The following is a 15,338-nucleotide window of genomic DNA, read 5'->3' on the forward strand; positions in this document are numbered from 1 at the left end:
CACACACACTATGTGAAAACATCCTAAAAAATATAAAAGCACTTGGTGGGGCCCACATGAGTTTTGGATGCGGCTGAAACTTGGTCTAACCCCTCATCCAAGTGGGACATACATAATGAGTGGGTTGGATATGTGAATCGCATTTAAGTAGGCCCAATATATGATTATAAATATTTTAAGGAAACCCCTTTCCACTACATTTAGGTGAGTTACTCATTACCCTTACTAGAGTATACTCTGTGGGGTCCACCGTTATTTATTTATTTTATCCACTCTATTCATCCATGTTAATAGATAATTTGAGGTCTAAAGAACAAAAAGGAAGCATATCCAAAGCTCAAGTGGACCACACCATAGGAAATAGTGTGATTGAACCTCTACCATTGAAAAATTCTTGGAGGCCATAGAAGTTTTGGATCAAGCTGATGTTTGTGTTTTCTCTTCATTCATATCTTTTAGATATTATGAACAAGTTGGATGACAAATAAACATTACTGTGGGCCTAAGGTATCAATGGTGGAAATCATTATTCCACACTATTTCATGTGGCATGGTCCACTTGAGTTTTGAATTTACCGAAAATTTTGGATTAACCCACACCATTCATCCATTTTTCGAGATCGTTTTAGAGAATTATCCAAAAAATGAATCATATCCAAAGATTAAATGGACCACACCACAAATAAGTTTTTAATGGTAGGCGTTCAAACCCCACTGTTTTCTATGGTAGGGTCCACTCGAAGTTTGGATCTGCCTCATACTTTGGCTAATGATCTAAAATTATCTGGTAAAATGGATGGACAGAGTGGATAAAACACACGCATTCATGGTGGGCCTCATAGTTTACTGAGTGCGCTAAGTGTATCGAGTTACTCGGTACGTAATCGGTATGCAAGGGGAACAGATTGGCTACTCCCCCTAACACCAGCCAATGGCTAGTGGTCGGTGCTCTATGGACCCCACTATGATGTATGTGTTTCATCCATGCTGTCTATCTATTTTTAAAGATCATCTTACAGCATCAGACCAAAAATGAGGTATATCCCAATCCGAAATGAACCACATTATAGGAAACAGTGTTGAATGAGCGTCAACCATTAAAAACATTTAGGGGCCATAAAATTTTTGGATCGAGTTGATTTTTGTTTTTCCCCTTTATCTAGGCCTATATGACCTATTAAACAAATTGGATGTCAAATAAACAGTACAGTGGGCCTTTGGAGGATTTTAATGATGGATATCCAATCATTATTGTTTTCATGTGGTGTGGTCCACCTGAGATTTATATACCTCTCATTTTTTGAATAAATCCCTAAAATGATCTTTAAAAATGGATGAACGTAATGGATGAAATACATACATCATGGTGGGGCCCACAGAGTAATGACCACCAGCCACGGGGCTGGTGTCAGGGGGAGTAGCGAGACTAGCTACTGAAGTGACGTCACCAAGTTCTGTGGGCCCCACCATGATGTATGTTTTTTATCCACACCTTCCATCCATTTGGAGAGATCATTTTAGGGCAATATCCAAAGAACAAGTTAAATCCAAAGCTCCAGTGCACCTCCGCACAGAAAACAATGGGACAGTGACGCCCACCATTAAAAACTTCTAAAGGCCACAAAAGTTTTAGATCAAGCTAATATTTGTGTTTTCCCTTATTTCGTGTCTTTTTTAACTTTTGAATAGGTTGGATTTCAAATAAACATTATGATGGGCCTTAGGATAGTTTCAACGGTGGGAATCACTCTCCCCACTATTTTCTTTGGTGGGGTCCACTACAGATTTTTATTTTGCCTCATTCTTTGGTTCATACAATATCTAAAAATGGATGGACAGTGTAGATATAACACATACATCATAGTGGGGCACACAAAACTTGGTGATGTCAGTATCTAATCCACGTCCAGAGACATGCCCTAATCCATGGGTCGTCTCTCTCTCTCTCTCTCTCTCTCTCTCTCTCTCTCTCTCTCACCCTCTCCTCTCTGTCTGTCTCTCTCGCCCTAATCCGATAGTCTCTGTCGCACCCTCTCTCTCCTCTCTCTTCCTCTCTCTTTCTCTCTCCACCACAGATCTACTGTTGCGAACACCCTACCTACGCACGCTCTCTCTCTCTCTCTCTCTCTCTCTCTCTCTCTCTCTCTCTCTCTGAAGCTCGGTTGAAGGCTAGCTCATTCATGACTGTGAGGTATCTCTCTCTCTCTCAATCTCTCTCAATCTCAATACCGATTTAGGGATTTGGGGATTTACCAATTTGTGGATTCCTGATTCAATGTGGACCCTCATGTAGGGCTTTGAAATTTAAGGCTTACAGATTTGAATGTGGACCGCGAATCGAGGATTTTCTGATATTACAAATTAGGGATTTGGGGATTTTAGAATTTTAGGGATCTTGAGGATTTTAATACTTTAAACAGAAAAATATAATATTGTATCTCCTATATTCTAATCTGATAATTACAGTGGGCATGACACCCTTGATAAAGAGATGTGCTTTTCATACCCACTTCCAATTGAATGTGGACTGCTTTTTTGTATCTTCTCTTTGTAACCATCAATCTGCGGGTGAAAAATCAATAGGCTAAGAATGTCCTATCAAGGAGATTGTGAGTCCTAGTTCATCTACAGTGGGACATGATAGACCAATGGTCTAGAATATGCAATGGCCCTTCACTTACTGAATCAAAACCCCGTGTATGCTATGCAAGCATGCAGTCAATGTAGTATATGATTCTTCATGGATTGATGTCTTGTGTACCATAGATGTGTTGGAAACATGGTTTTCGATTGCAGTTTTGGAGAGTGACTCTCACAGAGACTGGAACTTATACAGCTCGCCTCGACTCAGTATCATTTCATGGTGTAACTTGCCCATTGACTCGTTTTGTTCTCCCTTGATACTGAGTCGACTTATTTTCAGATGATATTTAAAACCATGGTTCACAATGTTTCCTCATGTTGTAATAAAGTCATGTGTAAGGGTAACCGTTCTCTTGGACACAACAAATGCCAATATGCAGGTTGCTGCTTAGAAGTTCTATGCAGTTCCCTCCCAATGGTAGCAAAACATGTTTGATGATCAGGAATATTGATCTGATGGACACATTCTAGATTGGCTCTACAGCAAAAATTGTAATTATTGCACAAATCTGACGATCCAATTGTTGTGTTTCTGTGGTTGTATCATGTGTAGACCACTATCTAACCTTTCCTTTCTCAGCACATTGATAAGATGGCTACACAGTCCAATCCCTTTTCCTTCTGGGATTGGGGGACCACCAGAACAGTGGTCCCAATCACCATACATGTTCGCCTTGTGCATCTTGTAGAGGGAACTCAAATTTGCTTCTATTTAGCAATTTGCATATTGGTGTTCCTCTTCAGTTATTGGTTTAGGAACATTTATTGCTTATTATTATTTAAATTTTTTGTCAAGGTTGATTCCCTCTTCTTTTTGGTTGCACTAAAATTGTAAGATTACAAAGAGTTTAGAAGATGTTGGATTTTACCCCATATAATCTTGGAGGATTAGGATTTTTTATTTATATTCTAGGGAACACTAGGCCACTTGCGTGGATTGGAAAAAAAATGTACTTATGAGACTGCCAATAGGATACTTGGATAAAACAAGGGCCATGGGGGTGTTTGGATCAATATGAAATATGCCCCTGCTCAGGTCATCAATAAAGCTATACAGGTGTCCCTTTTCCCCATCTGTGTGACCGCCCTCAACATTCTTACTTTTTTGAAGATTTTTCAATGTTTTTTTTTTTCATTTCTTAGAATTTTTAAGAAAAAAAAATCCTCAAAAATCCTGATTTCATGAGGAAAAAAGGCTTGCCTACTCTTAATTTGCAAAGGAGATGGAGGGAGGCTAAAGGAACGGCAGGTGTTGAATGATACCCATACTCATGTGTTGAATGATACCCATGCTCAACCCAAAGATAGAAATATTTTTCTACATGGGCCTTTTATTTTCTGAAACTAACAATTATTTAACTTAATCTCATCTTCTAAAAAATACGAACATAGCATCCTCATGTGTTGAATGGTACCCATACTCATACCAGTACCCATGTTTTTGGCAACAGCCGAGGAACACCAACACTTCCATGTATGTTTCCTTCCCTGTATCTGGATCAAGGTAAGATAAATTTTCTTCTTCTTTCTAATTCCATCCCATCCACCATTCTCAAACCCCCGGATAAGGTAATGGTTGCATTTGCAATGATACATACAACAGCCTTCACAGCCATATTAAAAAAGAAAAAAAGAAAAGAATATGAAAGTCCAAGTCCTTTGCGCTGCCTAAAAGACTCCATTTATCTACTTGCAAAAGCAAACTATTAAATAACAGGATTTCCTAATTAGACCTTGACCATATCTATATGCCAATCCTTCTCTTGAGTGCATGTTACAGTGACACCGGGTCAAATGACCATGTAATGTGGGTGGATGTGTGAGTATTCCACATTGAGATGCCTATTAGTTTTTATAAACATACACTCGTGTACTGTATACTTCATACATGTTGAGTTCATATTTGTTTTATGGACTTCTTATGCTATTCAATGTCATGCTCTGATTTCTGTTTATTTGTTTATGTATGGAGAATAGGTAGTGCTGGTATCTGGTTAGACTATTTGTAGGAAAACAACTCAGGTTACCAGTTCTTTGCTTTGTCTTGTTTATTGTATCTGCAATGTATTTTGTAGAGTTCCATTTAGAAATGAGTTGTTATCAAAATATGCTTCTACATGGTTAATTGCTTTGATTCTACATGGTTAGATTTTGAATTATGTTCATTTATATTACAAATTTTGATGTGATTGTATATAGATTAGGACAATCAATTACCCATTTGAGGGTTTTTTTGTGGTCAGGCATCGATACAGTGTGCTCCTTGGTGCATAAAAATCCTTAAATTGTCCTTGTTTGGATAGTTCAAGACCGAATAGAATGTAATGCTTTCGTTTTAGCAATTCAAATGCACTTGCCTTTTCTATGCATCATCCCTCTTTTTCTCTTTGGATATGTTTCTTACATTTATTTCCATTGTCAAATATTCTCACTTTATGTTGATACCTGACATGGAAATCAAATACAAGATCAACATATCTGGATAGACATGGAGAGATGATGCCGGAATTTCGGTGTAGGCATTTAAATTTGAAAATGAAAGCATTACAATCCATCCAGTCTTGGATTTCCTGTCCTAAAGATAATAAATGTGCCACCTCCTAAGGAGGTTAGGCGACCGGAGCGAGATGCTAGAAACTTTATTCCTAAAAAAAGGAATCAATGACTATCGAAAGGATTTAATCCCCAATAGCTCCCTAGATTCTAGGATAATGTGAATCGATTTGGCCCCGATCATCCTCCAGCCCTAGAGCCTTAGTGGATCGAGAGCGACTAGATTATACAAATTATCCAGGAAGTTGTTTGCCAATTGCTTAGCCGCAACACTATCTTGGTGTATCACAAGTCATACCTCGAGTGGATAGATCGCCAACATCCATTGCCAAGGAACTATCAACCAAATTTTGCCTTATTTTTAGGTGAACCAGGTCCGTCAATCATCAAGCATGTTGGCCAATTCACAATGCAATGTGGAGAGCTGGCTAACAATAACCATAACAAATTACAATTGTTCAGCCATTCATTGATCGTAATAGATTTCACATGATACTCAAATTTACTGCCAGACTCGATACACACTTGGCAGGAGATGGAAGAAAAGTTACACACTTAGTTCTTTTCTAAGAATAGAGAAATTACCATGTCCAATCTTGTGCGATTCCAGCAGTTTCCTGGAGAATCGTGTGAGAGTTACATCACATGATTTAAGCGAGTGAAGAGCCACTGTAAAGTTGTTATGACTGAAGCCGAGTTTGTGTAATTGGCACAAGACGAGCTTGAATACGAGCTCCATAAGAAATTTATAGGCATGGAGGTTATGGATCTGTACGACCTAACCAAAAAGGTCTCTCGATATGAGGAACTCCTACAAGAAGGAACCAGATAAAAGAACTCATCATTAGGGACTCATTATAACGACCCCAATTACGAGATCACAATTGCAAAAGTAGTGGCTAAAAAGCCATTAGTATGTTCCACGTTAGTTAAAGCGAAGTCGACCACTTTGACCACTTAGAAGGTTTAAAAGGTTTACTTGCTACAGTTTTCTATCTCATGACATTATAGAAAACCTTATTCATTAAGTATGAAAATGAGAACTTACGGTGTCCTAGAGGGGGATGAATAGGATAATGCCAAATAATTGAAATAAATGTTGAATATATAAATAAAAGAATGATCTCAATTGCTTGAGTATTGAAACATTGATTCCAAATAATTCTTACGACAATCTTCACTTAAAGTTTTAGGCAGGAATACCTTATTTCATGAATTTCTTTAAAATCAAAACCTCAAACTTGCAAGAGTAAATTAAAGAATTATAAAATTCACCACACAACTGAAATTAAATACATTCAATCCATCACAAACAAAAATAAAGCATCACCACATGACATAAAGAATTATAGTGGTTCGGTGCTTTAAAATTAGCCACAGCTACTCCACTCTGAAAATTACTTCCTTCATAATTTTGGCTTTCACTATGAAAAAGTTTTCTTAGGGTCACCTTAATAACCTTATACAATTCCTTATGATTTTCATGGGCTATCACAATAAAAATCCAAATTGAGATTTTCCTAGGCTATCTTAGACAAAACCTTAATTGTGATTTTACTAAGCAATCTCAGACAAAACCTTAATTGAGATTTTCACAAGAGATCTCAAAAAAACCTAAAAAGAGTTATAGAAGGTATACTTATCTTCACCGTAGAAGATGTAGCAGAAACTTATAGCAGAAGCATCTTTTTCTTGAATGTACATGGTACTGTGTACAGTTAGATAAAAAGGGTCTATGGTTCTATTGATTTTAATTATGTTAAACCCAAAAACTACTTAATTTAATTCTCTTAGATCTCAAAGAGGAGTATAGTTTACTCTCTTAGATTAAACTTAAAAGATTTGAGACTAAAGGGAATTGAAAAAGCTATTTAAATAAATTATAAATATCGTCCAATAGCTTGCTAATAACTTGAGCTTCTTTCTCTCTTGTGATAATTAAAATTTGTAATTTGGAATGAGAGAAGAACTCAATTTATAGGCAAAAAAGTTAGAACTTCGACTAGCCCAATATGGGCTTCGACTAGCCTAAGTTCAGCGGATTCGGTTCAATAGATTTCGGATTGCGCGGGATAAGGATTATCAAAAATTCGGCTGGCTCGAGGTCAACTTTGGCTAGCCGAACAGCACAATTCGGCTAGCCAAATTTGACCTTCAGCTGGCCAAATTCCTCCGAATTCCAAAAGTTGAAGCTGCTGGAATTTGACCCGAACTTTCTTGGGCTGGTTGAATTTCAAGCTCGGGCTAGCCGAATTTATAAGAAAAGTTGTTATTTGGTTCGGGCTTGAAGTTAGGCTGGTCAAAGAAGCTTAGGCTGGCCGAACCAAAAGTTAGGCTAGCTAAATTCCAGGCAAAAACAAGTGAAAAACCCACGATTAAATAATTTTGAAAGTATCTAGTCCTACGGTCTTTCTAGGGTTTTATACCACCTGAAATATATCAAATATCTGATTTTCTTTGGCATGAACTTAGTCTTGGACTTCATTTTGAATTTGTGCTCGAACTGTGTCTCAGACTTCATCTTGAATATCAGCTCACTAATCTTAAGCTTGATCTTTTCTTGAACATAGACTAATTTTGAGCTTGATCTTCTCTTGAACAAAGATTGATCTTGAGCTTGATCTTCTCTTGACATAGACCGATTTTTGAAGATCTACTTTGAAGTAGTTTTGTCTTTACAAAATTTGACAACTTATGTGTGGTCAACATCCTAGCACTTACAATCTCCCCCTTTGTCAATTTCATGACAAAACAAAGCCCTTAACATTATAAATATGCAATCACACACATCTTTTAAAGTCTTGTAATATGAAGGCTTGTAATCTTCAGCTCACCAACCAATGATGCTCAACTGGCACTCCCCCAATGATATACACTTATAGCATTCCATACACATAGCATTGCATTCATTTCATACATTCCATACACATAACATCTATGCTATTCATTCCATACATACTCTCCTACATTATCTCCCCTATAGTATAACATTGCATATTACTCATATTACTAGCATTGGTATCATTTCTCCCCCATACTAGCATCTCTCCCCCTTTTTGTCACAAGTTAACAAAGGAAGAATAGAAGAAATAAGATAAATAGAGGTAACATGTAGTAAGAGAAGGGTAAGCATATGAAATTTCCAACCATATGAAATGATAAATGTAAGCATATAAAATATGTTAAGGTTTAAGGGTAAGCAAGTGTCAGTAAAAGCATCTAAAGTACCAAGACAAACAAAATAAGTGTTTAGTACAGAACCAGCATAAGTCTGAAAAAATAATGAAAATCTAGCTCAATCTGACCCAGATGAAGGAGGAGGAGGCATCGAGGGATCATTTTGGTTCAAACTCCAGGTGATGCGATGGAAGTTCTTCTTCATGTACTTCATTGTAAACTTTTGGATTTGGGCCAATGAACCTGCGATACATGCAAGGACTCCACTTTCTCCTCCAGTGCAATAAGTCTCTGATCAAATTGAGAGGGTTGGTAGTCAGAATCAGCTGGATCATCTGAATCATCTACCTCATTAAAAATGTCTTCCATTGTGATGTCTACAGCTGGCAGTACTTCCTCTTCTTCTTAATTTTGTCCATGAAGAGTGAGATTTATCATATTCAGATTTGAGTTGTTAAAGGGAAGTTCAGGTTCTGATGCCTCATATGTAGGAATTTAAACATTGTAGTGAAATGCAATGCAATTCATGAGATGAGCAAAGGGAATCAAACTGTGCTTGGGATGCAAGCGAAACTGAATGATGATGTACCAGATTAAGGAATGCATATAGACAAGAATACCTGATACAACAAAGTGAAATACTTTAACATGATGGAAGTAAGATCGTTAGACGTAAAAAATCCGATGTAATACGCGGTATTTTGAAAGCACTTGGTTAGCGGGAAGGGTATTACCTGATCGTCATTCAGCATTAAAGCGACATAATTTACGAGTGATGGCTTGTTTTTCAGAGTTCAACATCTTCTTTGACAATGTGGCAATTGGTATTCCATCATCCTCACAAACTATATCCATCAATGTAGAAATAACGTGTAGCGTTATCGTGAATGTTTCTTCAACAAATTTAACTGAGAATGTCAAATTCTCAAGTGAAACATCACATATAGATGCATACATGCCCTGCACTATGGAGCGGTAAGCCGTTCCACCCCAACTCAAGATGCGTTCCCATCCAACCTTAGAGAGAATTGGAATAAGACCAAGCCTAGCAATGTGGTCTAAGTTGACAGAGTTTTCTATGATTATGTTTCTTGTGCAAAAGTCCTGAACATAATCTAGATTATCCTTCGGTGTCCGTACACCAAGAGGGGTTGATCTAGAAGATGAACTAGCACGATTCTTGCAAGTTGTTTTCTTAGTTCTATGCTCCATATTAGATTGCACAAGAAAAATATCAAAGAAAAAGATTAGATCAGATTTGAATCAAAACACACAACAAAAAGGGTTTTAAATGATGAAAAATCTACTCAAATATGATTATATAGCATGAGAGCACTAAATACTAGAAGGAATTTGAAAATAAATCACTTACAAATGAGTTTGGAAAATGGGTTGGTCGAATAGGGCACCGGTAAGATGAGGAAGAAGATGTAGAATGAAAGGAATTTGGAGATTTTTTCCTTTTTGAGTCAAATCCACGTGATGTTCGGCTAGCTTAAGCCCGTGCTCGATTGGTCTAAAAACCCCAAAAATTTTAAATTTTAAAATTTTAAAATTTATTAATATTTTATTTTTATTTCATGCATTTCATTATAAAAAATAAACATAAGCATAAATGCATAAAAGGAAATAAAATAGTTAATTAACGACACATAATCCAATATCATGCTTTAAGTTTGAAAATTTAACTTCGTCATGCGGCTTAGTCAGTATATCTGCAAGCTGCTTCTCATTTTGAATGTATTCCAGTATGATGGATTTGTCTTCAACTAATTCTCAAATATAATGGTATTGTATGTCAATACGCTTCGTACAAGAATGTTGAATTGGATTTTTAGAGATATTTATTACATTAGAATTATTGCAATATAATGTCATCGTATCTTTCGTAATTCCATAGTTAGCTAGCATTCTTTTCATCCATATTAGTTGAGTGCAATTATTTCCTACTGTAAGATATTCAGCTTTAGCGATAAAGAGAGATACAAAATTTTATTTCTTGCTGAGCCAAGATACTAAGCAGTTGCCAACATAAAAACATTTACCGCTGGTAGATTTTCTATCATCAACATTTCCTGCCCAGTCTGCATTTGTATAACCAGAAATTTATACAGACGTATCATTTGGATACCATAGACCTAAGTTTGCAGAATTTGCAACATATTTGATTATCCGTTTAACAACAGTTAAGTGTGATTCTTTAGGATTGATATCTAGCACATATTCCAATACTAAATGCAATATCAAGTTTACTACTAGTTAAATATAGAAGACTACCAGTCATACTTTGGTATAGTCGAGGGTTTACACTTTTACCTGATTCATCTTTTGAGAGTTTAAGAGTTGTACTCATTGGAGTATCAAAATTCTTACAATTCTTAAAGTCGAACATTTTTATAAGGTTTAATGCATATTTGGTTTGTGAGATGAACATTCCATCTTCAAGTTGCTTGACTTGTAATCCAAGGAAATAGTTTAGTTCATCGACCATACTCGTTTCAAACTTGGATTTCATTAGATCTGCAAACTTAATAGATAAGTTAGCGCACATAGATACATAAATAATATCGTCAATATAGATTTGAACCATTAGGATATGATCATTATATTTCTTGATGAATAGAGTTTTATCAACACAACCCATAACAAAATTATGACTAAGTAAGAATTTAGTCAATTTCTCATTCCATGCTCCGAGAGCTTGTTTCAAATCGTAAAGAGCCTTTTTAAGATGGTAAACATAATTTGAAAGTTTGGGATCTTCAAAACCCTTTGGTTGTTAAACATATACTTCCTCATTCAAATCACCGTTTAAAAATGTACTTTTTACATCCATTTAATAAATTTTGAATTTTTTATGGCACGCAATTGAAATAAATAATCTGATTGATTCAAGGTGCGCAACTTATGTAAAAGTTTCATCGTAATCAATACCTTCTATTTAAGTATACCCTTGTACAACCAGTCGTGCCTTCTTTCTGATAATGTTTTCTATTTCATCAGTTTTATTCTTAAAAATTCACTTGGTTCCAATCACATGTTTATCAGTAGGTCTGGAAATCAAATACCATACATCATTTCTAATGAATTGATTTAACTCTTCTTGTATGACATTAATCAAACTTTCATTAGCGAGTGCTTTATTTACATTATCTGGTTCAATTTAGGAAGTAAAACAAACATGATTACATATATTTTCTAGTTGTCTTCTTGTTTGAATGCCGGTGTGAGGGTTACCAAGTATTTGATTAGTCGGATGGTCTTTGACTAACCTTAACTCAATATTATCTGATTTAGATGAAGAGTTAGGCAAATCAAATTGACATTATCATCATCATTATCTTGATTAGGACTAGGTGTGATCTCTTGATCATATAGCATAACATTTATAGACTATTGTATCACCCTAGTTCCTTTGTTAAGAACATAGTATGCCCAACTGTTTATAGCATAACCTAGAAATATTATTTTATTGCTCTTGGCTTCAAATTTTTTCAAGTTTTTATGGTCACATAAAATAAAGCATTTGCTTCTAAAAGTTTGAAAATATTTAATTGTAGGCTTTTAATTAAACCATAATTCATAAGTTGTTTTGTTTTTAGCTTTTCTAATATAAATATGATTAATTATGTAGCAAGTAGTACTAACAGCTTCAGTCCATAAAATTTTTTACTAGGTTCATACTATTTAACATTACACTTGCCATCTCTTAAAGAATTCTATTTTTCTTTCAAAAATTTCATTTTGTTGAGGTATTTTTGGAGCAAAAAATTCATGTGATATACCATGATCATTACAATATTTCTCAAAATTATTATTTTCAAATTTGGTACCATGATCACTTCTAATTTTAACCGTTGATAATCTATTTCAGTCTAGATACGTTTTAAAATTTTTCTTACTTCATCAAGATTATCTGATTTTTTTCTTAGAAAGGCTACCCAAGTATATTTAGTGTAGTCATCAACTACAACCAGAAAATATTTCTTTCTTCCTCACTCTCCGTTCTAGTTGGTCTGACTAAATCCACAGGGAGAAGTTCAAGAGGTCTAGCTATGGCTAAGGAGTTCACTTTCTTGTGACTACTCCTAATTTGCTTGCCTATTTGACATGCAACACAAAATTTTTACATCTTTTTCAGATTGGGTAGGCCACATAACTGATCTCTTTTGCTCAATTTATATAGATCTCTATAGTTTACATATCTAAGATGTTTATGATATAGTTCAGTCTTGTCAGTTTGGACCATGTAACATGAATGGTTTGGTGAGCAAGAGTTATCAATTATATAACAATTTTTAGACGTTCTGCAACCATTTAATATTACACTTTCTTTCTCATTTATAATCTCACATCCGTGATCTGAAAATTTTACACTATGCTTATTATCATAAATCTGAGATATGTTCAGAAGATTATGTTTTAATCCTTCAACATATAGAACATTTTCAAAGAGAGGTAAGTTAAGAAGTTATACATTACCTTAGCCAATTATCTTGCAATTGCTTCCATCTTTGAATATAACTGAGTTGCCATTTACGTCGTTGATGTTTGAGAATATAGCTTCATCACCTATCATGTGTCTCGAACATCAACTATCCAGCTACCATCTTGAATGGCTAATAGCTTTAAAAGCTGTGTGGGCAACAAAACACTTAACCTTTGAAACCCATTTCATTACGGTTCTATGTTTAGGTGGATCTCTTGTTTTTCGCTGTGTTTGAGAGTTAGGATTTTTTCTTTTTCTATATACTCCAATATTATCTAAGTTGGATTTTAATAGCTCTTTAAGTAAGTTCACAATTTTTTCAGCTAAAGGAGGTTTATTATTCCTTTGATGTTTGTAGCTGATGGCATTATTATTTATTTTTAGAGACTTGAAAATATTTGGAATTTTTGAAGTCATTCTTTTTACAATTTGAATATCTTAACACTACCAAAAAACAAGGCAAAGTCGACAGCCCTCTGATGGTTTCCCCGACGGCTTTTAGCTGTCGGCGAAACACAATAATTCGTCAACTAAGTTAAGGTTTTTAATGGTGGACATCCAATCACTAGCGTTTTCTCATTTTGTTGTCCAACTGATATTTAATCTGGGCTCATTTTTTGGGATCAATCCCAAAATGATGTTGAAAAATGGATGGACGGCGTGGATGAAACACATCCATCATAGTGGGGCCCATAGAGCCCTACTAGGTCCAAAGCTCAAGTTTAACGTTTTTATTCTACAGTGAAAAACTATGAGTTTTGTATTTGATGTAAAATAGTGGTGACTCGTTCATAACAATAGTGGCAATGATACAGAGTTATCCAGACCATCCAAATAATCGGTCTAGTTGTATGGTTAATATTTATACATTTTCTTATATTATACAATCTTAACCATCCAAAAAATGGTCCCTTGCATGTACGACTATTAATAGAGTTTGTGTTACAAACACTGGAAAATGCACACTATTCAGATTTAAAATTATTATCTTATTTAGAAGAGGATTTCCAAATCTCCGTTTGCTCTCATTTCCCTCTTTCATCGAGTGTTATCTTCAATCTTACATTGAGCGTCATCTTCAATCTTCCATCGAGTGTCATCTCCCATTGAGCGTCATCTTCAAATAAGTGAGGTTCTCTTTCCTTGCTGATCGGACCCACCATGATGTATGCCTTATATCCACACCGTTCATACATTTTAGGGCATAATCGCGAAAATAAGGCCGATACAGAGCTCAAGTGGACCACACCATAGAAAGTAAAGGGAATAATGACTACACCTCCATCTTCCTCATTTGCATACAATATAACTTGTTAATAATGTTACACAGACCCGATGCAGGGAGAATAAAAACATCAGCTTGATCTAAAACTCATGTAGTTGCTAAGAATTTTTCAACAGAAGGCGTTCAATCCCCACTTCTTTCTTTGGTGTGGCCCACTTGAGATTTGGATCTGCTGCATTTTTATGCTCATGCCTTAAAATGCTTTGGAAAAATGAATGGATGGTGTCCACCCTATTTTATCGTCTACTGTTGAAACCTTTATAACACCCACTGCTGTATGATGAACGCCTTCTATCCACTTTGCCAGCTCATTTTAAGCCATGAGCTGAAAAATGAAGCCTATTTGAAGTGTTGGTGGACCATACCAAACGAAACGGTGGGTATTGATGCCCATGTTGAAACCTGCTGATCGCTTGCCTCCAAGTGCAGAGGTTCATAAGTAATGTTCTGTGAATACATGGCCGATCTCACAGGGAGGCGATCTATGAGAATGAGAAAATCAAATGCAAAATTAACTAAGTAATGGAAACTAAATAAATAAAATGATTTTGAAGGTTTTAAAGGTATGAAATTTAACAGAATTAAAATAACACCCAATCTTCAAAGTTCCACACATATGTTAATGATCAATAAATGATGATGACTTTAATAACACAACTAGGATCTGATCACTATGGTCGACATAATCGGAAAATAAAACAGTTTAAATATTTTAATAAACTATATAAAAGATTAGAGAATCATAGATTATCACCATTAACATAAATTCTCAAGCGTCAATGATTTTAAGTATTCAATATCAATGAGATAATTAATCAAAGAAATGTAGCAGGTTGAGAACATTTCCCATTTAAGAAATCTAATTGATCCAGGTTAAGCCTATCCATCAATATGGATCTCACATGAGGATCAAAAAACTAAACCTAGATAATTGATAACATGCACACACCATTCATCTTATCATTAAAAAACAATCAATCATCATAAATTATGATAACATTAAACCAATGTGCTTCCCTTCTAGCTTGGGTTAGAGGGAATTAAAAAAAACATAATTAAATTGCAAAATGGAAAAGCAACAAGAAAACAAGAAAATAAATTAATAAAGATCTAAAAAGAACTTGTAAAGATCTAAAAACCTTAGAAAAATCCTAAATCTTGCCATTAAATACTTTGAATGATGGTTAGGAA

Source organism: Magnolia sinica, chromosome 11 (assembly GCF_029962835.1).
Source record: "Magnolia sinica isolate HGM2019 chromosome 11, MsV1, whole genome shotgun sequence".
Classification (NCBI taxonomy): Eukaryota; Viridiplantae; Streptophyta; class Magnoliopsida; order Magnoliales; family Magnoliaceae; genus Magnolia; species Magnolia sinica.